The sequence below is a fragment of the Procambarus clarkii genome, chromosome 39, assembly GCF_040958095.1.
Source record: "Procambarus clarkii isolate CNS0578487 chromosome 39, FALCON_Pclarkii_2.0, whole genome shotgun sequence".
NCBI classification, from domain to species: Eukaryota; Metazoa; Arthropoda; class Malacostraca; order Decapoda; family Cambaridae; genus Procambarus; species Procambarus clarkii.
The window spans coordinates 27105901-27131547 of record NC_091188.1 but is presented as its reverse complement, the minus strand read 5'-3'; positions in this window follow the sequence as shown (position 1 = coordinate 27131547).

Genomic DNA, 25647 nt, shown 5'->3' with positions numbered 1-25647 from the left:
ATACAAAAAATTAAACAAAAAGTTTTTAAAATATACCTTATGTTTCAAAATGAACCAAATAAAGACTCAAACAATAAACAATGACAAAATTAAATAAAAAAAATAAAAAAAAAAACATACTTTATGTTTCAAGTGAGCAACTCTTCAGTTGTAAAGATGGATAAGCTTTATAGTCAGTCAAAGACTTGTTGTGTAGTGCTGGTTAAGCTGTAACAGTCATCTGTTTATATACTCTGGACAAGTTTTGTTATCATCTGACATTAATACATCCTTTAAAATATGATGTCACCTCTCTCTCTCTCTCTCTCTCTCTCTCCCAAATATTTAAACCCTTTCCGCTCAGCTATATATATCCCAAGCACCCCTCGACTTTAGCTACAATCACCATCATCACCACCGGTTATCAACACCCCAACTACTAAATCATCAACATTGTCCAGTAATGTTTAAAATCAACACTATGATTTTTGCTATGTTCAGATAATTTACAGTTCTTTTACCACCTATTTTAAACAATATTTTTTTCTTCCTTGGCTTTGATACCTTTTGATAATTACTTACTTGATCTGGAGATTTTTCACCCTATGAGTCCACTCCACTTTTGGACGATTTTTCAGATGAATTTTCAGATGAATCATTGTCACTGTTGGATCTTGTTATTTCTGCTGATCTAATCGATTTTCTATGTTCTCTTAGAGGGTGGGTTAGATCATTAGTTGATGAGGTGATTGTTACAGAGTTCAGCTGGAGTAATTGGGGGACTTTGGATTGGTGAACAAGATAATGGGAGGGGGGGATTGGATGTCTCAGGAGCATGTAAAGTTGGGTTGTTGATAGGAAACCGGTTTGGGTCAATTATGTTCAGAGTGTCCGGTGTTATATTTATTGGGCGAAGGTTGTTATCGACCCTGAGGCTGTTCCAAATATTTAGTAGGCGAATAGGATCTATGTTGCTACAACCAGATATAGTTCTGGAATATTCCAGCAAGCAATCGGCTACAGGATGAAGATGGGGTTGTTGGTTCATAATTGACTTATGACTCTAATGGGCAAATCCTATACTGCACTTTTTGGTTGTGACTACTGTACTTAGTTAGTTCTAGAATGTGGACCGCCAAGTTGTCGGAGTCTCTTTATATAACGTCCTTTCCAAGGTTATCCTTGCCAGGTTTCCCCTGTCTCCCTAATACCAGATTAGTTTTTGACTAAAGCTCATCCTTCTCTACAACTTTTAGTTTGTTTTTCTAATTCTAGGCTCAAAAGTGATTATCTATTTGAATTATTCATTATTAAATGTTTAGTTTTGTCATCATTCATTATTAAAGGTTTAGTTTTGTCATCAAGATGTTATGATTGGAAAGTTGTAACGGAATAAAAATCTGGAGAAGATTGAACAAACTGACATAACCATTACAAATATCTTTCATCATTGCTATGTTGTACAAATGTAATCTTTGTCTTCTTCTTCTTCTTCTACCTCCCTTTCTACAACTTGATCTTTCAACACCCCCCGATTTCTCATCTTTTTTATAATTCCATTCTTTTTTATGGAGTAGTTTTGGTACTGATTTTTCCAAATAGTAATATTTTCCCTTTTTTGTGAGAGGTAAGCCACCATTTTAGTTACTATATAATCAGGCGAAAGATAAGAATAAAATTTGGCATCTCTTGGTATTGTTTCTATTGAATTTTTAATTTTATTAATAATACTAGTAAATTGTTCTAATAAATCACAATGCATGTCCCACGCTGTAGATAGTGATATATTTCTTAGTTTTGACCAATTATTATTTTTTTCATAATTACTAATAAGATGCTCAATTATATTCTCATCATAACTCACGACTTCATCGATTTTAATGTACATATCAATATTTGTAATTGATTTTTTGTTTACTTCAAATGTTTGTTCATAAGTTAAACAATTTCTAATAATATACTCACTTAAACTTTGTTCAACATTTCTTACCCCATCTAAAAGAAAAAACCATAAATCTACCACAGTGTTAATATATATTATCATTTTGGCCTCTTCAATTTTAAATGGGGAATATACCCCAAAATCTTCGTCAATTACAATATCCTGATTGTGAAATTGTGTAAAAAAATTTTCATACCAGATAAATTTATTATCAGCTGTTAATCCTGACATATCGTAAATTTTCCAATAAATTAACTGTCTTCTGCTAAGATTGGGCGGATAATTAAATTTAATGTGGGAATCAATAATATTACCATTTATTAACTTATATAACTTATAAGCTATAAATAAGTATCTTATTAGATTATGTCTCAGGGGTAAATAATGTAATCCAGGAATTTTTTTGGTGTTAAATTTTTCATTATTTATATGTTCGATATCTATATTAATGAAAAGTTCCTCTTTTTTGTTCATATTTTTTTTAAATCCTTTAAATATTCAATTCTAATACTTTCTCGAAATGATCTGCCCTAGCAACAAATAGGGAATTAATTATTGGCTAAGATTTATTGTCATATGAATTTTTTATTATATATTTGTGATAGAATTTAATCAAATAAATCCCAATAACATATGGTCTTTGTTTCAATGTTATCTGACCATGGCATAGACAAACAAAGACTACTTTTTTTCCGTGGCATAACGTGTCGATGTTAATGTACTATTGGATCAAAGACTCTATATCCTACCCCCCCTCACCCCCCTACACATAATGAATCTTATACTATACTATAATGTAATAATGTCCAACCAATTAATTCACATATCATTCTTTACATTAGAAAGGGAACTTAAGTGATTGACTGGACTCTGGCCGATGGTAGATTTAACCAGTTCAGTTATCATTTTCTGTATTTCAGAGTTACGTACTTCTTCCGTTAGTCGCAAGGCAACATTTTGTAAATGATCCACATTATCTTGAAGCCTCGACAATTTAGTTAGCACCTCAATAACAGTTATATGGGTGGTTAATTCATATTGGGGATATTTACTCAAATCTATTGAAGGTTTCGGTAATCTACCTTCGGTTTCCAGGTAATCAAGGCCTTTAAAAATAGAAGTAACGTGTTCGTCTTTTGTTTTGTATAGATCATTGTAATCCATCTTATGTGGATAATTAAATTCTTCTACTCCCAATGGCCACCACTTACCATTATTACATGATACCAAAATTTTTTGGGTAGCTAGGAGTTCATCATTTGAATAAACGGTTACTAAGATATGTTTAAGTTTTGCAGCATCATACTCTTTTCTAAAGAATAAAATATAGTTGATCATTTCGTTTACTGACGACGTCATTATACTTATTATTACTGTGCTCGTTTTGGGCAAATGAATGTAATAGTTAAGTGAAATTCTAAATTTTTATTACTTTTATACACTTCTTACAAAAATTTAATTTCTAATTAGTGACAATAGTTGTTGAAAACTTGTACTTTTAATAATGATTAGTTCCCCTATTTATACCATTTGACTTAATTTTAGTTATCTCAAATAATATGAGAGGAGGGGGTAATAATGATGGTGGGGGCATTGAAGCCAAGTATAATGACGTCGTCAGTAAATGAAATGATCAACAGGATCTATACAAAACGAAAGACAAATACGTTTTTAAAGGCCTTGATTTCGGCCAGAGTCCATTCAGTTACTTAAGTTTCCTTTGTAATGTAAAGAAATATGTGAATTAATTGGTTTGGCATTATTACGTTATAGTATATTATAAGATTCATCAATGGTTTTTATTTATACTTTTAGCATTTGCTCCTAACTTCAAGATTTATTTATTATAAGAATAATAAACAAATATTTTATAACATAATCAATTCAGTAAAATAACTTAAAATACTACACAGTGCTTTGTGTCTCTTACACAATCCCAATAAATATGTCACTACTGTTTTGGACATGTGAACGAGTTTCATTAAATGGCAGTGGTCATCACCGTCACTAAACCATACAAAATGTATGAATAGTGATCGCTATCCAATTTGCCAATGTATCTCATCTCGGGGTCTGTGGTGTGTTTGAAATAAAAGTTCAGTAGTTGTTTCACCTGCTACTGCTCTTTCCCATGATCTAATCATTAGATTCCGTTGAACTTCATTGATTATTTGGCGTTTTAAAAAATGAGGAATATTAGGGTTGGTGTTGATTGTTCTACGTAAGCAGGCCACGGTCCAATATCCCATTCTATTAATATCCAAAAAGGAATTCACAAATTGATTGACGCACATTGCCTGCAAACTATTTGGCTTGTAGGTGTTTTTACATGGAGGTGGTGGTGATGATGATGATGATGATAAACCTTCGTCTTCTATAATAAAATGACAGATTTCTTCCTTTTCTCCCGTTTGAATGAGGTCCATAAAGAGATGGGGATTTCGGGTTATGAAAAGTACGCGGTTTACCCTTTCTACATAAAAGGATCCATAGTCTTTCGCCACTATTCGAGCAATTAATTCTCTCTTCGCAGAATTTAAATGATAAATTCTGTCAAGCTTTCCTATGTTAATACAACATATATCATCACACTTTTTATCACCATCACTGAAAACCCGAAATGTATAATTTTTAGGCCATTTATTACAATATTCGGGTACCCCATAAGGATAACAACGTTTATAGTTGGGGTCCCTATAAATTATATCTTGACGAGGCTTGTGATGATAATATGCAAACCCATCATGTAAACAATAGGGTTTATGTCGAATCATCCTGCGATTAACGTATTTAAGCCATTTTTTATTTTTAAACCATGCTTCGTAAGCTCTCACATCTCGGGTTAATTTCCAACGTATATTTTTAAACATCATGTGCCTGAAATAATAATGCCGATTCAAATATTGTTTTATAGACATAAGCTTTTTCAGTGCTGCCTGATCAACTTTGCTACATGACGATGGAATCAATATTCCGTCTGCTATCATCATCTCTCTCAGAGCTTCTCGTTCCTGCTTGGAAGCTTGTATCATCATTAGAAATATGGAAGGATCTTTGGCGTAGGACCTATATCCCTTGATAGGCACTATTAAGTAATCCGGATCATGGGGGTAATTGAAATTATGTTCACAGAACATGATGCTTCTTTGGTCAATGTTAGAGAAGAATTCTACAAACATATAAGAACAATAATTTTCAGCCTCATTAAATAAGACTCGCAGTATAAATTGCAATTGGGATGCCGCAGGATATCCTTCTTGAGTAGATCCCATCCATATTTTAATAGCATAAACATTTACAATTTGGGGGTTAAATTGTATTAATTTACTTATGGTTACTTATAGATGGTTCTAAAGTAATATTTAAACCAATTGAAAAATATTTGTCTACATATTTTTTTATTTGGGAACTTGATGTAATCGAAGATGTAAAAGATTTAAAGGGAAACATGGATACCATGGTTTTAAAAGCTTTGTGCAAATGAGTATTCCGAATGTTAGTAGGAGTAAATCCCTTTATGTACAATGAGTGTGAAAAAAAAATTAAGTATAAATTCAACAAGAACAAAGTTTTCAGCAAATATTATCACAAATTAGGAAAAACAAATTGACAAGAAGTATAAAAGTAATAAAAATTTAGAATTTCACTAACTATCCATCCATTCATTTACCAAAAACGAGAACATATTTTAGTAACCTTTTATTCAAATGATGAACTCTTCTGAAGTGCAGAAAATGATAACTGAACTGGTTAAATCTACCATCGGCCAGAGTTCAGCCAGTCACTTTGATCTTTGATCCAATAGTACATTAACATCGACACGTTATGCCACGGAAAAAAAAGTAGTCTTTGTTTGTCTATGCCATGGTCAGATAACCTTGAAACAAAGACCATATGTTATTGGGATTTATTTGATTAAATTCTATCACAAATATATATTAAAAAATTCATATGACAATAAATCTTAGCCAATAATTAATTCCCTATTTGTTGCTAGGGCAGATCATTTCGAGAAAGTATTAGAATTGAATATTTAAAGGATTTAAAAAAATATGAACAAAAAAGAGGAACTTTTCATTAATAAAGATATCGAACATATAAATAATGAAAAATTTAACATAAAAAAAAATTCCTGGATTATATTATTTACCCCCTGAGACATAATCTAATAAGATAATTATTTATAGCTTATAAGTTATATAAGTTAATAAATGATAATATTAATGATTCCCACATTAAATTTAATTATCATGAAATAATGATGAGAGATATTTTTTAATGGTTTTGTCAGTTTGTTCAATCCTCTCCAGATTTTTATTCCGTTACAACCAATCATAACATCCTAATGATATTCTCTCTAAGGCCTGGTGATTTTTTTTTTTTAAATTGTTTTGATTCAATTCATCTGCCACTGCTCTTTCCCACGATCTAATCATTAGATTCCGTTGAACTTCGTTGATTAATTGGAGTTTAAATAAATGAGGAATATTACGGTTGGTGTTGATTGCTCTATGTAAGCAGGCCATGGTCCAATATCCCATTCTAGTAATATCCAAAAAGGAATTCACAAATTGATTGACGCACATTGCCTGCAAAGTATTTGGGTTGTAGGTGCTTTTACATGGTGGTGGTGGTGGTGATGATGATAAACCTTCGTCTTCTATAATAAAATGACAGATTTCTTCCTTTTCTCCCATTTGAATGAGGTCCATAAAGAGATGGGGATTTCGGGTTATGAAAAGTACACGGTTTACCTTTTCTACATAAAATGATCCGTATTCTTTCGCCACTATTCGAGCAATTAATTCACTCTTCGCCGAATTTAAATGATAAATTCGGTCAAGGTTTCCTAGCCTAATACAACATATATCATCACACTTTGTACACCTGAATATTCCAAATATTAGTAAGAATGTAGCTACTAAATTTCTATTGGATGGAAGAGTAGCGAAGCGTGTGTTGGTTGGCTGTCAGTGGATGTAAAATGTGAGAGTAGCCTGCGACTACTTGATATTTATATAATTCAGCTGATACTGCTACCATCTACTCCGGGCAACCAGCTGTCTCCTCCACTCTTTGAGCAACGTTTTGTAATTTTTACTACCCTTCTTTTTTTTTTTTTTTTTTTAGTAAATTTTGATAGCAGGATGATTTATTGATTTAAAGTGGTGAGACCACAAAAATATTAATGCTTGCTCTACTTGGTGGAGGTTTCCAGGTAAGCAATCAAGTCTGCACGCTCATTCTTCTTCTTAAGACCAACAAACACCATCTTTGTGCCTGGAATAAATTTCTTGGGGTTGGTCAAGTAGATATCCAGATTATCTTTGTCCCACGTGATACTCTTGGCCTTGTTGGCATAAGTGTAAATATAGCCAGAAGCCTGACCAGTTTGGCGGCCGAAGAGGCCATTTAGATTGGGTCCAGTTTTGTGCTTGCTGTTTAATTCAACAGTGTGACACTGTGCACACCTCTGCATAAAGATCTTCTTACCTTTTTCCCTCTCACCCATCTTCTGAAAAAAAAAAAAAAAAAACATTAACTTAAAAGGTTAAGGTGTATGCTATTTATTTATTTATTTATTTATATGTTTCATATACTTACTTACAAAAAAAAGGACACTTTTTTTTCTTTGTTTTAGGATTCTGATATACTCTGCGAGCACACTGCACAACCTTGAGTCAAAACACGCTCACAGATGGACTAAAAAATACTGTAGATACAGATTTGGATAATGTATCTAACCAGCTACAACTTCAACCAAACACAGTTTCAAATGAGAAAACATAAGAAAGAAATAATTACACCCTCCTCCTCCTCCTCATCAGCATCATCATCATCATCATTATCCCCCCCCCAAAAAAATATATATATATATAAAATGAATAAAAATATGATATGGAAATGTGGTAAGGATGACATTTTAACTTTTCGGACTAGAGTTTTTACAGCATTGGTGCCTGAGCTGGGCCCTGAGGTGGGCCCTGGGGTGGCAACTGTGACTGTACCTGCGGTGGACCTTGCAACTGAAGTGGTGATGGCTGGCCTTGGGTTGTCATATGAATATGAACGCTAAGTGGTACCTGTTGCTGCCTGAGAAATTGATGCCCTCTGATTGAAACACAAACAGAGGTACAAATAACACATACATATACATTTATTTACAAAAAAACATTTTTTGTAATTGTTTTATTTAATGAATGTTGGTCTCAGGATTGGTTCACCCCCCTTTCTATGACAAAGTTGGTTAAAGAATAATAAGTATTTTCTATTTGATGGATCATTAGAATTTTTTGAGGCTAGTTTTAATAAATATGGCTGTAAATTCTTAAAAACAAGTTTCATCTCTGAAAGTGTTTCATTAAAGTTAAGGTATAGGGTAACTGGTGTCACATATTCGTCAAAAATCCAACTGTTTTCCATAATATATCTTTCTATATACAAATCAGTGACTGCCAATTGCTCCACTCCATATATAAAACTAGTTGCGGCTTCTAAAAACAGCCTGTCAGTTTGATTACCCCAAAATAAGATTTGGGCATACTTACGAGAAAATTCCCTAATGTTTACATTTTAGATGATGCATATTCAACACAAACACACTTTTTACTATTTGCTTACAAAGTGGACACAATATTTCATCTTTGTAGATAATATTTGATAAAAAAGAGTACATCCCATAAGAATTATTCATATATCTAAGGCAGCCATAATTATTATAATCAAATTTCCCTGTAGATTTTTTACCCAACAAAATTTTGGCGGATAATGTAAACATACATTGAGGACAAATACTGTGACCACATCCAACCATATAATCATCAAACATAAAAACCATGTCATCTGACCCATTCATATCTAAACAAATGGGGCAAGATACAATTTGATGACGAATGACATTTTTCTTGATAGTTTTAAGGGAACCGTATTTAATTGATATATCAATGACAACGTCCTTATTATCAGGTCCCCAGAGTCGGTTGGACACCAGGTTTGTTTGATATTTTTTCAAAAATGGCATTTTAACCAGGACTGTAGAATTATTCTTAGTTTCAAAACACTCATCCTGTCTAAAATCATATTCATTTTCAAACAGATTTATATCAGTATCAATTGATCTGATATTTGGTGAACAATTAAATATAATAGTTAACGATGCCTTTTCTGCTTCTGTCATAATTTCTATGATGTTTCTCACTTTGATATTCTGCTGTAATCTTGACCTTGTAGGAGAAATCTTGCAAGTCAAAAAAAGTTGGCAACCTCTTGAGTTTTTTGAATTTGATATTTTGTATATATTTTTTTTTAAATGTCTTCTCTTTGGACATTTCCCCAGGGATAATTCCATATTAAACCTAGAAGAAATATGAAAGATAACATTAATATTAATTAAAAAAAAAGGGGAAGAAATGGAGTTGTAAACAAGGGGAAAAAGCTCTTTATTCCACAATTAACTATTCTCCCCCCCAAAAAAAAAATAAACAAAAAAAACAACACTTTTCTCGGGTTTGGTATGTAGAAAGATGTCTGAAAAGTGATAGGGTAAATAAGAGTAGGATGGAAGTAGTAGTAGTAGTAGTAGTAGTGGTAGAAGGGTAGAGATAAAATTTCTTCAATTAGTAACTATGATCTCTCTCACCTCAATCAGTTCATAAAGTTTTAGGGAACATATCTAAACCCACTGACTGGTTCATTCTGTTGTCAGGATTAAATCATCATACAACAACAATTGACCAGGGAGGGTGGAGGTCCGTCTTATTTATGTTAATGACACTGTCCTGTTTTTTTTTTTTCATAAAGGGGGGAACCTATGAAAAAAAATATATATATAAATTAGGAGGTTTAACTATTCTTTTCATTGTTATGATGTCTTTGACATAATTTTGTTTATAATTTTAACTCTGACACCAAAGGGGTAGACCTGTCTAGAAAATTTTATAATTGCTGGTAAGTAGTCTCTTTCCCAGTTTCCACCAGCCAATCCACACCCAATTAACGATGGAAAAATTACCAAACTGTATTTTCCATTAGATACTTGCACTGCTAATTTATTTAGACCTTCATTAAACCAATAAATCCTGTTTTGGGATGTATCTTTTAAATGGCCAGATAAAAGTTGATGATCGAAAGGTTCTAAATGTCTAGGATTTCTTCCTTTAGGTCCAACATCAACAGTACACGACTGCTGTAACTGCTGTATGAGTCTTTTAGTATAAAGGTTTTGATTTTTCTCCTTCCCCATATAAAACTGCCCAAAAACATTTATAACTACTGGTCCCTTTGTTACAGTGTTAGGATGACAAATCTCAATATTTCCTGGTTGAGGTCTATCTTCAAGTATAGCACGGTTTAAAGTGCCTATTGCCCGGCGTCGTGTATAAGAACCACAGTATGGATATATCTCAGCAAGAATCTGAGAAAGTCCATGAGATTTAACAGCTACACAGTTGAGTATTTGTACAAGCGCTATATTGGGGCTTCTATATACAGGGTCAGTAATGTCTCCATTAATAAACTCCAAGTTATCTACAAAGAAGAAAGAAACATTGGTTATACCATTTCAGTCCATAATTATCTTCTAATATATGTTGCCAAAGAATATATTTTTAAGAGATTAGGATATGTTTGATTACCTTTCTTGATAAATTCCTCCATTTCAGTCCAATAGTTTGTGAATTACTTCAAATATTTTCAGTTGTATTTGTCATGACAGTGTTTGTATTATTATATATGAAAAACAAAAACTGTTGTATTATATATAGTTATGATATATTTAATATATATACGTTTTTCTTTTTTTATACCTTCTATCAAAATTTCATAAGACTTATAAGAGTTGGGTTTGGTGTCCGTTTTCAAGTTGGGATTATATCATAAATAATTAAAAAATGGAAGTCATTAAGGGGAAAAACAAATTGACTAAGCCTGATGAATGTGAAACACTAAATAATAGAATATCTAATCATATTCGTTTTACATTTAGTACCCACAAACGTCATTTAGGGAAAGGTGCCTATGGTAAAGTTGATCTTGTCCAAGTACCTACTATTGAACTTCTTGATCCTAGATTACCACATCAAATACATGTGTTTCAAAATATTTACCCACACATGGCTTCCAAACTTTTTAAATCTTCTAAGAAGAAGCACAAACGAGGAAAAAAGTATCTACAAACATTTGTGGCTCGAAAGAGTTTTCGCCGGAAAAGGGATTTTTTAATGGAGATTGAAAACATTGCACGTCTTGATGAAAATATCAGAAAGGCATTCTTTGTTCAAGTGTATCGTGTGTTTATGGTCGAAACTGCCTATAATGTAATACACTGTCCACAAGGTAAATTTCTAGAGTCATCACAACCTACAAAAGTTCCTCAATCTTTGAATAATATTGAGTATAAATGTCCTTTCAAATCTAAATCTATAGGCTACTTTATCGAAATGGAATACTTAAACCCACGCGATTGGATCCTACTAAGGAAAAAAGTCGACTTATTGAAAAATGATCAGTATTGTCGTCAACAATTGCTTACTATAGTTCTTAGACAGCTTATTGATGTTCAATTAGTCTTATATAATACTACTGACAAATATATATCAGGTACTTATTACGATATTAATCCTCAAAATGTATTTGTATCCAATGATGACATTCATCGAATTAAATTAATTGATTACGGAGGCCTTTTTCTTCCTTCTTTAAATATATATTCTATAATCACAGAACCGATGCCAGTATTTCATTCCGAAAATATCTGTGATGTCTTTTCTAAACAAATATCTAAATCAAAACTCAATTATAAAAGATATGTTCAATATCTTTCTAACCGATATTTTACACGTTTGCCTAAACGAGATAAATACAGTGTCATTCCTACTATGTATGGTATCATTGTAACTGTGACAATGTGTGTGATGTTAATGTGGGGTTGTGAAAGACGAGATAAAGTACGCCACATTTTAAGAAAAATTATTCACTCATATAATCCAACATTGATTTTGAATGATGTCTATAAAAGTCAAGAGATACAAAAAAATATTATAGAATTGCTTAAAACCTCAAACATCGTTGAAAACCTAACCCTTTAGATGAAAAATGAATGCCAATTTTGATTTCGATAATATGGAATTACATAATTTTGATACTTTTATGGAACCTCTTTTAAAATACATTTCTCCAGAACACCTTTTAAAAACAGTCCATCCGAATTTATCAATATACCAGAGAGTTGAAAAATGGCGTCAACTGGAAAAAAGTAAGAATGTAGCATGTTGTTATAAATGTCACCAGTCAAATAAACCACTACACCTCCTCCAAATACCAACATTACGAAGACTTGCAGATGAGTCAATCGAATCTCATCACTTTTGTGATGACTGTATTAAAAAATGACGATTTATGTTTATTCCAATAAACTCTTAAACTCATCTACTAACTTGTATATAACACAAAATAAAAAGATATATAAAACTATAGCCTATGTCATTCCAATAAATTCATTTAACATTGATTATGAAACTAAATTTTAATAATGCCCATAAACACAAACAACAACAACAACAACAGTATAAAATTGTTTTGCCTCATTTACAATATATTATAATTTGGTACTTACACAAATCTTATGTTCCTATTGACCAGGTTAAATTTCAACAATTAGTGAGTGTAGCTTCTACTTTATTATTCAGAATTAATATAGAAAAAGGAAAACTCCCATCCTTAGAAACATGTATATCATCCATGTTAACTTTTGTTTTGGGGCATTCACTACCTTTCTTGATGCCATCTTTTATCAAACTCATCTATCAAATTCCACATATTGTAATAGAATGGGATAATGAAAAGATTTTATCACATCAGTTACTAAAAGAAGGGAACCAAAATTTATTTTCACCACAAATATTTAAGGCATTTGATATAGATATATGTTAATTATACTATTGTTGTACAACAGTCACAGTTGTTCCTGCCTGTTTATCCCATTTGGATAAAGCGTTGAAAATCTTGTGATCATGAGAAAATGGAGACCACAGAGTTCTCCCTTGTCAAATGAGTGGGAGGTATGATAGAACATTTATTTTTAAATGCTTGCTTCATACTTGCTCAGTTGCTCTCTATCCACGTGACCAGGTTAGTGATTTTTAATGTATTTTTAGGAGATGTGTTGGCAGCTCAAGCAGACCAAAGAGGTAGTATCACAATATTATTTCAAACTTAGATGAAAGATATACAATATTATGTGATTATAATTTTGATGGAAAATTGGAAATAACAAGCAATAAAAGTGGATATAAATCCTTTATCAAAGACCCTATCCTATTTCTAAAGATGGTTCAAGCTTCAGAAGAGGAAAAAGAAGCTTTAGTGCAAATCAACGGAATATCGATTCCACTTTTGTCGACATACTACAAAAGTTATTATGAAGAAGAACTTTTGTTAAGAGAAGCACAAAGCTATTTTGGGAGAGATAAATATTTTAGTTATTTGGTGTTTGAACCCATTTTGAAAAAAAAAATTGTCCGACTATAACATATATGGAACAAGACATGAAAAAATGGATACCACCATTCCAATTCATTTACAACATTTAATTTTTAAAAATTAATCTCAAAACTGTATGAAAAATGTTGATTGAAATAAGGAGGACTCAACGAGCGAGAAGTGACTTTTTTTTTTTTTTTTTTTTTTTTTTAAGAGAGTTTCCTGTTTCCTGTCAATATAAGACAGAACCGCCCTCTCTTGCTTCATAGTTGCTCTCCATTCACGCGAGCAGGTCAGTGTTCTCATTTCATTTGTGAGGGGGGGGGTGGATCTCCTGATGGTGTGGCTGTCATATCTGTTATTATATTGAAAAAGGGAGAGTGACTATTGTTTGCTCATGGTTCTCACACAACTAGGTCAATCAGTCTCCTTATTTCTTCTACTATAATGGATTTTTTTTAACAGACTGTGACAGGCCGAGATGTAAGAGAGCTGTGAGGATACTAACCAACTAAGGAAGAGTCGTTAAGTTTTTTGTGGATTCCCCTCCCATAGCATACCAGGATGTTGCGGGAAAGAATCAAAAGTAATAAAGGAGGAGAAAAACCATCTGGGATACCAATATCCACATACACAACTTTAACCAAAAAAATTTGAGATAATTTTCAACATTCTTTTGCCAGAGAGGCCATTTAGGGTAAATTGACATTTTATTAGAGATTTTTTTTTTTTTTTTTTTTTTTTTTTGCATAATGAATCCTTTCAACAAGATGATGTTTACTACGGAATGTGAGACTTTCAAATCTTTTGTACCTTCAATTACATCAAGTTTACAATTGTCTAACTATATTCAATACTTTTATAATTGTGGACTAAATATTACATTAGAACGAGATTTAAAATTACCATCAAATTTTTTGTTTGAAACAGAAATACAAACTCTTTATTCCTTGAAAATATGGATGGGATCTAACGAGGAAGGGAAACCACTAGCATCACAATTTAAATTTATACTACGATGTCAAATAGAAAACGAAGGATTCTTCATCGAACTTATTTCAAATATAGATGAAAGATATACAATATTATGTGTTTATGACGAAAATTTTAATATAAGAAGCAATAACAATGGATATAAATCCTTTGCCAAGGACCCTCTTACATTTCTAAAGATGGTTCAAGCTTCAGAAGAGGAAAAAGAAACTTTAAGAGAGATGATGCGAATCGATGGAATATCAATTCCACTTTGGTCGACATACTACAAATGTGATGAAGAAGAATTTCTGTTAACAAAAAACTATTTCAAGCGAGATATTTATTTTAGGTACCTGATGTTTGAACACATTAATTGGAAATCAACTGGACAATATGATGTTTATGAAAAATGGGTGAAATGTTTTGAAAAAGAGGTTGATAATTCCTGGTATCAAATCAACCAATATAGTTTATGTAAAACCAAAAAATGTCAGACCATAAAATATATGGAACCATACATGAAAAATTTATATGAAACTTTGGTTAATGAAATTTCTTCTATTTCTTATATATATAAACGATCTGCCTAATGTCTCTAATATTCTCAAACCTATATTGTTTGCTGACGATACTACCCTTATCTACTCAAACCTCAACCCACATACACTAAATAATGTTGTGAATAATGAATTAAAAAAAGTCCACTTATGGATGTCAACGAACAAACTAACATTAAACATCGAAAAGACTTACTACATCTTATTTGGAAGCAAATCATCAAATGCAATTCAGCTACAGATAGACAACATTAACATCAGTAATAAAAATGATGGCAAGTTTCTTGGCCTATTCCTAGACAAGAGACTCAACTTCAGCACCCACATTCAACACATAACTAAGAAAGTCTCTAAGACAGTTGGTATACTCTCCAAAATCAGATATTATGTTCCTAACTCTGCTCTCCTCTCACTATATTATGCACTAATCTACCCCTATCTTAATTATGGTATCTGTGCATGGGGGTCTACCACTGCAAACCACCTTAAGCCCATCATCACACAGCAAAAATCTCCTATCAGAATAATAACTAACTCTGCTTTCAGACAACACTCAGCTCCCTTGTTTAAATCTCTAAACTTGCTAAATATTAACTCCCTCCACACATTCTCTTGTGTCAACTACATTTACAAAACCCTGTTCTTAAATGCAAACCATGCTCTGAAACTCTCCCTGGACAGATGTAATAGGACCCATTATCACCACACCAGAAATAAATATCTCTTTGATATCCCCAGGGTCAAACTTAATCTGTGTAAACACTCTATGCAAATTAAGGGACCTAGTCTATGGAACTCACTCCCTAGTGAATTGAAAAACTGTAAAACTTTTGCCTTATTTAAAAGCAAAACCAAAAAGTACCTAACTTCATCTATTTAGTTTCCTACACTGAGCTTTAAATTTGCTCTGTACCTAGTGGTACCCAATCTCCTAATTTTTATGTAATATCAAACAACCTTATCATTGTGTTCATTGCTGTCTTCTTTTATGTGCTAGCCATATGCTGTATTGTGACTACCAATTTTTGTCAACTACCATTCAAGCTGTCATTGCAATCAATCTTATATTGTTTCTGCTGTATTGTGCCTACCAATTTGTTGTCAACTACCATTTTAAGCTGTCATTGCAATCAACCATAGCTACCTATGTGCTTTAATATACTGTACCTATAATTTTCTCTCATCTTTTTTTTTTTTCACTCCATGTAATCTGTTATCATTTTTTGTCTATAAATTTTGCAAGTATTTACCTCCTTAAAATTTTCTTAGATTAAGGACCTGCCCGAAACGCTGCGCGTGCTAGTGGCTTTACAAGACTGTAATTACCATAATTGTATCCTCACATTCCTTATGTACATTCTTGTATATGCATAAATAAATAAATAAATAAATAAATAAATTAATGACAGATGGTTTAAATATGAAAACTATTCTTGTCGCATTTTTAGTGATGGTGATGAAGACTGTGGCAATATATACATCATTGACTTAAAATTTTGTAATGACTTCAAAAGCATTGACAGAGTTTATCATGTGGAAAAAACTAAAAAATATAATGCACTAATTGCTCGCTTAGGGGTGAAAGAATATGGATCATTTTTTATCGAAATGATTATCATCTATTACTCTTATTATAAGAGAGAATGTATAATTTTTGTAACCCGTAATCCCAAACTCTTTATAAATATAATTCAAACTGGGGAAAAGGATAAAATTTGTAGTTTTATCTTGAAAGATGAGGGTTTATTATCATCTCAGATGAGAAAAAATTGTAGTTTAGTAGCCCAATGCACTCGGAAGATTGTAAAAAGTTTGGTTTCGGATACTGAAACAGAATGTTGGAATGTAGCCACATTGCATGAAAAGATAGATACCACCATCCAAATTCCCCATTTACACCTTAAACAATTCATACTTAATGAAGGTCTAGAACATCTAATGATTGGATTCTGGAAGAGAGCTGTGGAAGATTTAAAGGTATTATGTATTTAAATAATTATAAGTTGATAATGGAAATAGTCTCCCAAAGAACAACTGATGTCTGAAGAATGGGAAATTAGTGATACTTGCCGCTTTCACCAGTTGCTTTCTTAAGAGACTTTCCTAGATTAAACAACCGACCCACAATGATAAATTAGAGTGATCTCACCGAGGTGGTTGGGAGCTGCTTTTTTTTTTTGGGGGGGGGGGGACCAGATTTAAATTGGCCACCAAAGTGTAGAGAAACATGCTGGCGCAACTCTCGAATGTGTACTTAAGTGGGATAAAAAAAACTCTAAGCTCATTCTCACTATGGAACTAAACGAGGACAGACGGATGGTGGGTAGCATTGTGAGATAAAATAAATAAAATAATAATAATAATAATAATAATAATAATAATAAACAGTGTAATTGTAAATCACTCCTTCTTCAGTCAGGAATGGCACAGATTAGTGATGACAACACTATCTGTGAGTCTGCTCCCGAACCCTCCCCCTCCAAATGGACAGCAGCAGCAGCACCACCATCAAGTGAGGATTCTCCCGAAACTTCCCCCTCCAAATGGACAGCAGCAGCAGCACCACCATCAAGTGAGGATTCTCCCAAAACTTCCCCCTCCAAATGGACAGCAGCAGCAGCACCACCATCAAGTGAGGATTCTCCCGAAACTTCCCCCTCCAAATGGACAGCAGCAGCACCACCACCATCAAGTGAGGATTCTCCCGAAACTTCCCCCTCCAAATGGACAGCAGCAGCAGCACCACCATCAAGTGAGGATTCTCCCGAAACTTCCCCCTCCAAATGGACAGCAGCAGCAGCACCACCATCAAGTGAGGATTCTCCCGAAACTTCCCCCTCCAAATGGACAGCAGCAGCAGCACCACCATCAAGTGAGGATTCTCCCGAAACTTCCCCCTCCAAATGGACAGCAGCAGCAGCACCACCATCAAGTGAGGATTCTCCCGAAACCCACCCCCCCTCCAAATGGACAGCGGCGCCATCAAGTAAGGATTCTCCCGAAACCCACCCCCCCTCCAAATGGACAGCGACGCCATCAAGTAAGGATTCTCCCGAAACCCACCCCCCCTCCAAATGGACAGCGGTTCCATCAAGTAAGGATTCTCCTGAACCCTCCCCCTCCAAATGGACAGCGGCGCCATCAAGTAAGGATTCTCCTGAACCCCCCCCCTCCAAATGGACAGCGGCTCCATCAAGTAAGGATTCTCCTGAAACCCACCCCCCCTCCAAATTGACAGCGGCTCCATCAAGTAAGGATTCTCATGAACCCCCCCCCCTCCAAATGGACAGCGGCTCCATCAAGTAAGGATTCTCCCGAAACCCCCCCCTCCAAATGGACAGTGGCGCCATCAAGTAAGGATTCTCCTGAACCCCCCCCCTCCAAATGGACAGCGGCGCCATCAAGTAAGGATTCTCCTGAAACCCACCCCCCCTCCAAATTGACAGCGGCTCCATCAAGTAAGAATTCTCATGAACCCCCCCTCCAAATGGACAGCGGCGCCATCAAGTAAGGATTCTCCCGAAACCCCCCCCCCTCCAAATGGACAGTGGCGCCATCAAGTGAGGACGGGATATACCGGCCACAGGTGCTGGATGACTCTTTTTATCCAGCCTCTGTTAATGATGTGATTGTGACTTTCGCCATTGGGCATTGTGTAGTGGATTATGAAGATATCCCCAACTTTATTGCACGCATAAGGAGCTTAGCGGAGATTGAAAAGCAGCAGTATGAGGCTACAAATCCAAAAAAAAAAAAGAAACTGCAATAATTTAGTTCAAAGAATGATGAAAATACGAGCAGTAGAAATGTTATATGATAACTTCCGTTTGGAGTCACAGATCATAACGCCTGTTCACCTCGGTTTGGGAAGAATAGAAGTATGCTACAGTAAAATTGAAAGTGTTATAGAATGGGTTAAGGTAATGGCAGATATTGCCAAAAAATATGCAGGAGTGGATTTAAGCTTACCTGAACATTTGAGATTACTCAATCAGAAAGTTTATTTACAGAATGAGTTTACAGCTCTCTACAACCCTGATTATAAAGGATGTTGCACTGAGGTAAAACAAGATGAAGATGGAGAAAATGAACATTGGACGATGACTTCTATATGGAAGCTTTATATTAACTAGCTACAACAGTACAACAAAGCCTTCAGAAGATTGGTCCAAGAAATATATTATTATTTTTTTTTAATTAATTATTCTGTTCTGAATCTTGTTGTAATCATATGATTTTTTACTAATAATTAACAATTTTTTTTTTAATAAAAAATTACAATAATGGTCATAATCAGTGAAAATGTTTTCTAATGTGGTAGGAATGACATCTTTTGGAATTAATCATATCTTACCACAAAAGTTGATACATAAACAATGTAAATAAACTATTAAAATAACCGACCTTCAGCACAAAATGATAAGGCTTATCTTTTTTTTTTTCCTCTGATTGAAATATGAAATATATATAAACATTAATTTGCACAATATGTCTGTAAAAATTTAACCTATCATACATTTGATTTTACAGGTGGTAGATTGGATTGAACATTATGACTGGCACCAACATATGGAGAAAAGTAATTTCTGTTTTTAACAAGTTTATTGAAAATGAAAATCATCAGTTTAGGCCACTAGGCAATGATATTATAACCCAAATAACAGACACTAGCAAAATATGGGAAAGTCCGGTTGCAAAGATTATGTGGCGAAATCTGACTTATGAACAAAAAAAATATATAGTGAGACCAGACACAAAACCAGAATATGAGATGGGTTCAACCATTCAAAAATTTATTATGGATCAAAATGTTCGACTACTCATATCATCACCCTCTAATGGTTGGACTCAACTTGAACAAGAACTACATCAATTGGAATGGAGAGGTGAAGCCTTTGTGAATGGTGAAGAGATTACTAGTGGTGGAACTGACTGTTATAATCAAGTGCTGATAATGACATCTCCTAAAAGTTTTTTTAAGAATATTTCAACATACAAGGGTGATAAAGTTATTTTTTTATTTGATCATCAGTCTTACCTGACCCATACAAAATGTGATCGGTGTGAGAGAGAAATCTGCAATGGTAATTATCTGTCCAAAATTTTGACAAGAAAATGTTTTGCCTGTGATATTTGCCAGAAAAAGTTCTTTGCAATGTACTACTTAGTAATACATTTCAACACACAACATGCATATGAAATACCGTGCCATGTGTGTGGGACAGTTTTATTGAACAGAGGCTGTCGAAAAGTCCTTTTTGATAGTTTTTTTTTCAGAATTTGATGAAATTCCCACTCGTGGTGGAAAGTTACCAAAGTTATTTATAAGAAAATTCAAAGATAAAATATCATCTTCGAACGCTGCAGAGTGGTGGAATTTTATCTTGAATGCAGATGAAAAGAAGATATACACAATAATAACACCAGATGAAGGCAGTTGGAGAAACAGATGGATTTCTCACTAGATGTAAAAAGAATAAAATATCCAAGAAGTTTTCTTCAATTTACCCATTGGAAGAAGAAATTTTGTATATAATTAACTGTCTTCATATTTTTCCTGATTTGTGTAGAATGCTACGAGGAGTATTTGATCATTATTTGCCACTAGAAATAGAAATAGATGCAATTATTAAATTCACAGGTGAAGGTTCTCTTGTAAGTGTTTTTGCTGGCACTGCATTCATTGAAAATCTATTGAGATTAAGAAATGTGGACGTGAAAGCTACTGATAATTACTCAAACATAAATTCTATATCATGGATGGAGGTTGATAATATAAATATCTCTGAGGCAATTAATAATAAATATCATCCTGATGTTCTTTTAATGACATGGCCACTAGAAAAAAAGAGTTCAATCCCAAGTGCAATGGCTGAGGGTAGTTTTTATATGAGCACTTCAGGATATTATGAAATGATAGATGAACTCAACCTAAGTGAAAGAGAACCTTTAAAGTATGAATATTATAGTGATGCCTTATATGCTATTAAAGAGTTTAAGGGAAACAAGTTCATTTATGTTGGAGATAAAAAGTTTTGTTGTGAGTGTAATGCTCTTTTTTCCCTTTATCTAGAGGAAAATTTTGAAAAGGTGAATAGTGGAATTACATTATCCAAAATTCACTTCTATATCAGGAAACCAACAAATTGATCAAACTGTTCTAATAGACTATATTATTAAGGATTAGTTTTTAACTAGAAGTTTAATGCTATTATTATACTTTGGATGTGTAAAAATGTGTAATAAATGCTGTTTTTATATCATAGCCTACCTAAATTTGAGAAGTATGACACACGTTTTTTTTTTTTTTTATTATAAATTATAAGTGTTTAAAATGATTTTAAATATTAAAATTGAATTCACATCAGGTACTGACTCTGTATGTTTTTAATTAGAAATTATCGAATAATTATTCAAATTATTTTGTATATGAGATAACAAATAAGGGGTTATGCATTCATAAATTTTTCTATTTACCATATTATCTCCAAGAATATATAAAACTGTACCAAAAACAGATGTCACAAGTGTAATTGTAATTAGTTTTAATATAACTTTTGTTTGGCGATTATTTATAATGTTATTTGAATTTTGATTATTAGGTTGGTTAAGGTTGGTGGAGTTGGAGGTAGGACTTGAGATCGGGTTGGTGTTGCTGGGATTAGGGTTGTTGCTGGAATTATTAGGGTTGTCACTTGAATTATTAGGGTTGTTGCTAGAATTAGGGTTAGGGGGGTTGCTGGGGTTAGGGGTGTTGTTGGGGTTAGGGTCGTTGCTGGGGTTAGGGTCGTTGCTAGGGTTAGGGTTGTTGCTGGGGTTAGGGTTAGGGTTGTTGCTGGGGTTAGGGTTGTTGCTGGGGTTAGGGTTAGGGTTGTTGCTGGGGTTAGGGTTAGGAGTGTTGCTGGGGTTAGGGTCGTTGCTAGGGGTAATAGTTTCTATACTAACTATAGTCATTATATATTTTTATATATGTATAAATAAAAGTAAATAATTAATATTATTATTATGATAAATAACAAAAGTATAGTAGTATTATGGTAATTAAATATATTTGTGGGATGTATAACGGTGTAATGTTTAAGAGAATGTTCTTGAAGTTCCAATGATATTAACCTCAAAATCGACCCAGTTTCACAAACATAAATAAATTTTTTATTAAAATTTGGGTCAATGGGATGTATTTTTGAATTAGGATATAAGTAGGTTTTAGCTAAATTATAATTATGTGGATTACATAGAGCTTTACATCCTTTATTAAAAACTGCTTTCTCAAAAGATGAAGTTTCCAATAAACTTTCAATATCCATTGAATTACTACAGTTCCAATATAACTGCTCATCTGGAATGGTAGCTAAAGGATGGGAAGCATCTTCTATAATATTTTTTTTTTCATTGTGTACTAAACTTTCATTACAAAATCTTCGTTTATATTTGTCTCTTATGAGAAAAATTCGATCTCCAAAATTTACAAGACTATATCGAAAACATCCAGTATTAATTTTATTATGTAAACGCATAAATTCTATAAAACTCTCACTTGTTTCTAATTTGGAAATTTGTTTTAGAATGGAACAGTATGGATAAATTTTAAACCACTCTTTAAATCTTGTCCAAATTAGAATTGCCTGGATATTATTATATATATTATCATTAAATATTGTACATAGAGATTTTTCATCATATATTTCACAATCATTAAGACACGTAAGCAACATATTTACATCTTGTAAATAATTACAATAAATATAATATGGATATTTAGTCTGAATATGTATCCGGAACATTTCTCGTACTTTTGTTCCATATATAAATGTTAATTTTCTTAAAAAATAAAGGTCACCACAAAGAAGTGCTTCTATATTTGCTTTGAAATTTTGAATATTAGCTTTGTTAGAAAATGCTAAGAGATTTGGATCAATGATTTTTTGAATATTTTCATCTCCTTTAATAATATCATTAAAATCATCTAAAATCTTCTTTATAATAGCTGTATCATTTATATCTTGAATTTGTCCATATAATTTACCTATAGGAAGCAATAATAATTGATCCAAGGTATTAATAATTTTAGTTGCTTCCTGTTTATTCATTTTTTATTTGAAATTACATTACTTTAAGTTTTACAATATACAATTTTTTCAGTAATATATACCATATCTTTTTCAAGAACTGTTTTTGAATGGTTACGAAGAAATGTAATAAAATCAAAGAACTGAGCAGCATTTTCTTCGTTAACCAATTTTTTAAAATTCGAAGGTGTAGTAACATCACTGAAACCTAGTATTTGATGTTTTCTGTATGGAGACTGACTTATTAGTTGACGCATTTGTGAAACTGTCAGAAATACTTGACCAACAAATATACGATTGAGCTGTAAATCTTCAGACCTAATCCACATTGTATAATCCAAATTTGGAGTTAACATGTTACCTAGGGCAAAACTTCCCGATATATGGCTAATATCACCTAATTTTTTTTTTAAATTCTTTATAATATCTGTTAACACCTGTATCACCCATGAGGTAATGTCCTAATACATACTGAGGCGAGCAAGATAAAAAATGTTTATCAAATTTTTCAATAATAGCTACATTACTTCCTAATTTAGATTTGTATTCTTTTACATATGTGATAAACTTATATAACTTTGAATCATAAACTAACGGAAATTCTTCCAAATCCCTATTTTTTTTATTTCCAATATTTTGGGGATTGTATAAATGTAACAAATGGGTATTGACATTTTGATGTTTCTGTGCCTCATGTAATTTTAAAATATCACACTTTGATAAACTGATCATTGTCTTATTTGATCTTATTATTTTTATATTTGAAATATGAAAGTGTTACCACCTCCTCCAGCCTTTGGGTCATCTAATCTCACCACCTCACAGTCGATATTAGGGAATCCAAAGAAGTTTTTAAAAATTACAAAACATGATGAAAATATAACTAAAATATTTGAAAAACTTTTCCAAGATAATGAATTGAAAATAAAGGAGGGTATTGAACATTTATCTACAACTATGATTCAAACTTCGTTGGAACACGTCCGTATTATTAGTCCACCTAGTACAGTGCAATGGGATATAGAGAGTGTGAGATGTGTTATGAATAAAAACAATTGTCCTACACATGAGAGAGAGAATGGAGAAAAAAAAAGAGGGATTACAGTTAACTCCACGAGAAGCTCAAATGGTATTATCAGATATATCATCATGTAATGCTAATGATAATGATAATATATTTTATCAATTATTTTTAAAAAGTCTTACCTCTCCAGATTTACCATCGCGAAGACTAGTCACTAGACTAAATATTTAATTATACAAAAAATGTCTATGTATTATGATATTTTATTTTTCGTTATTCTTACTATTCTTAGTATTATTACTTGGTTTTATTTATTTATATATTTTTCACCAAATCAGATTGAAGTAAGTAAAAATCTGATACTAAACAATAAAAGAAAGACAATAGAAAAAGAATCTTTACCACTCATACCATACTCTATGGCTGTATATAAACATAATAATAAAAATACTAAAAATGAACGTGAAAATGTTTTTGTTCATATTATGCCTCAAAATTATCATTTTTTCGTAGATCAAGGCCAACTCATCTACCATCCTACTTCCCCCCCAAAGAATAATATATGTTGTACATTATCAGAATTTCCTGAAATAGCATATGTTTTTTCTGTGGAAGAGTCAACTACTTCTTTAACTATTCCCCAAAAAACCAAAATGTGTCGCCGACCTCTTGAGTATTTAAAAAGTAACATATATACACTAATGACATATCGTTTACAGACACACCATTTAAAAAATCCACTAAAACTTCTCCATCATCTCGCACTCACAGGACGTATAAAATTAATAAAAAATGATAACTAAAGGAGAAAATATTTATTTACTTTATTTACAAGATCCCAAAAGAAATCGACATTATCTTAAACGAAAACGAAAACGAAAAAGAAAAAAACGTAATAAGGATAAAAAAAGATCATCATTACAAATGTACAGTAAATTCCATGAATTATCTAACATCAATAATTGTTATGTTGATAATAAAAACTTGGTAGAAGCTGAAGTATATATTTTATGGAATTATGATCACATCACTATAAAAAATGAAGACCAGGAAGACTGTTATCTCCAACAGCAAAATCTTCCAGAAGCTTTAGCCATATATTCCAAATATGTCCGCTTTACTTGTCCAATTTGTTTAAATGAAAATAGCGATAAAGATCTTATAATGTTACATTGTGGGCATGGTATATGTATTTCTTGTTACCAGATGGATAACTTTGACAAGTTATTTTGTGCCATATGTCGATGTAATAATCCACAAGTTTTAAAGGGTATTGGTTCCTCTCAATAATTGTTTAAATATTTCCAAGTGGCTGTATACTGAAAAGTTGGTATAGATATAGCTTTTACGAAATTGGGAAAGTTGTTGATTAAAAAAATTTCCTCTTTTAATATGATTTTTTAAAATACATACTACACTAATACTATTATCTTCGACCAATATAATAACATATGTTTTTCCAATTGATTTAATAAATAGTATAGCTACTAATAAAATTTCTCCAATTTCCTGAGAAACATTTATTTTTAAAATACCGTTACTGGTGATACTCAACATATTTGTATCACTTTTATTTAAATAGATTACAGATATTGTTTGTAATGAGGATAAATTTGGTTGTGT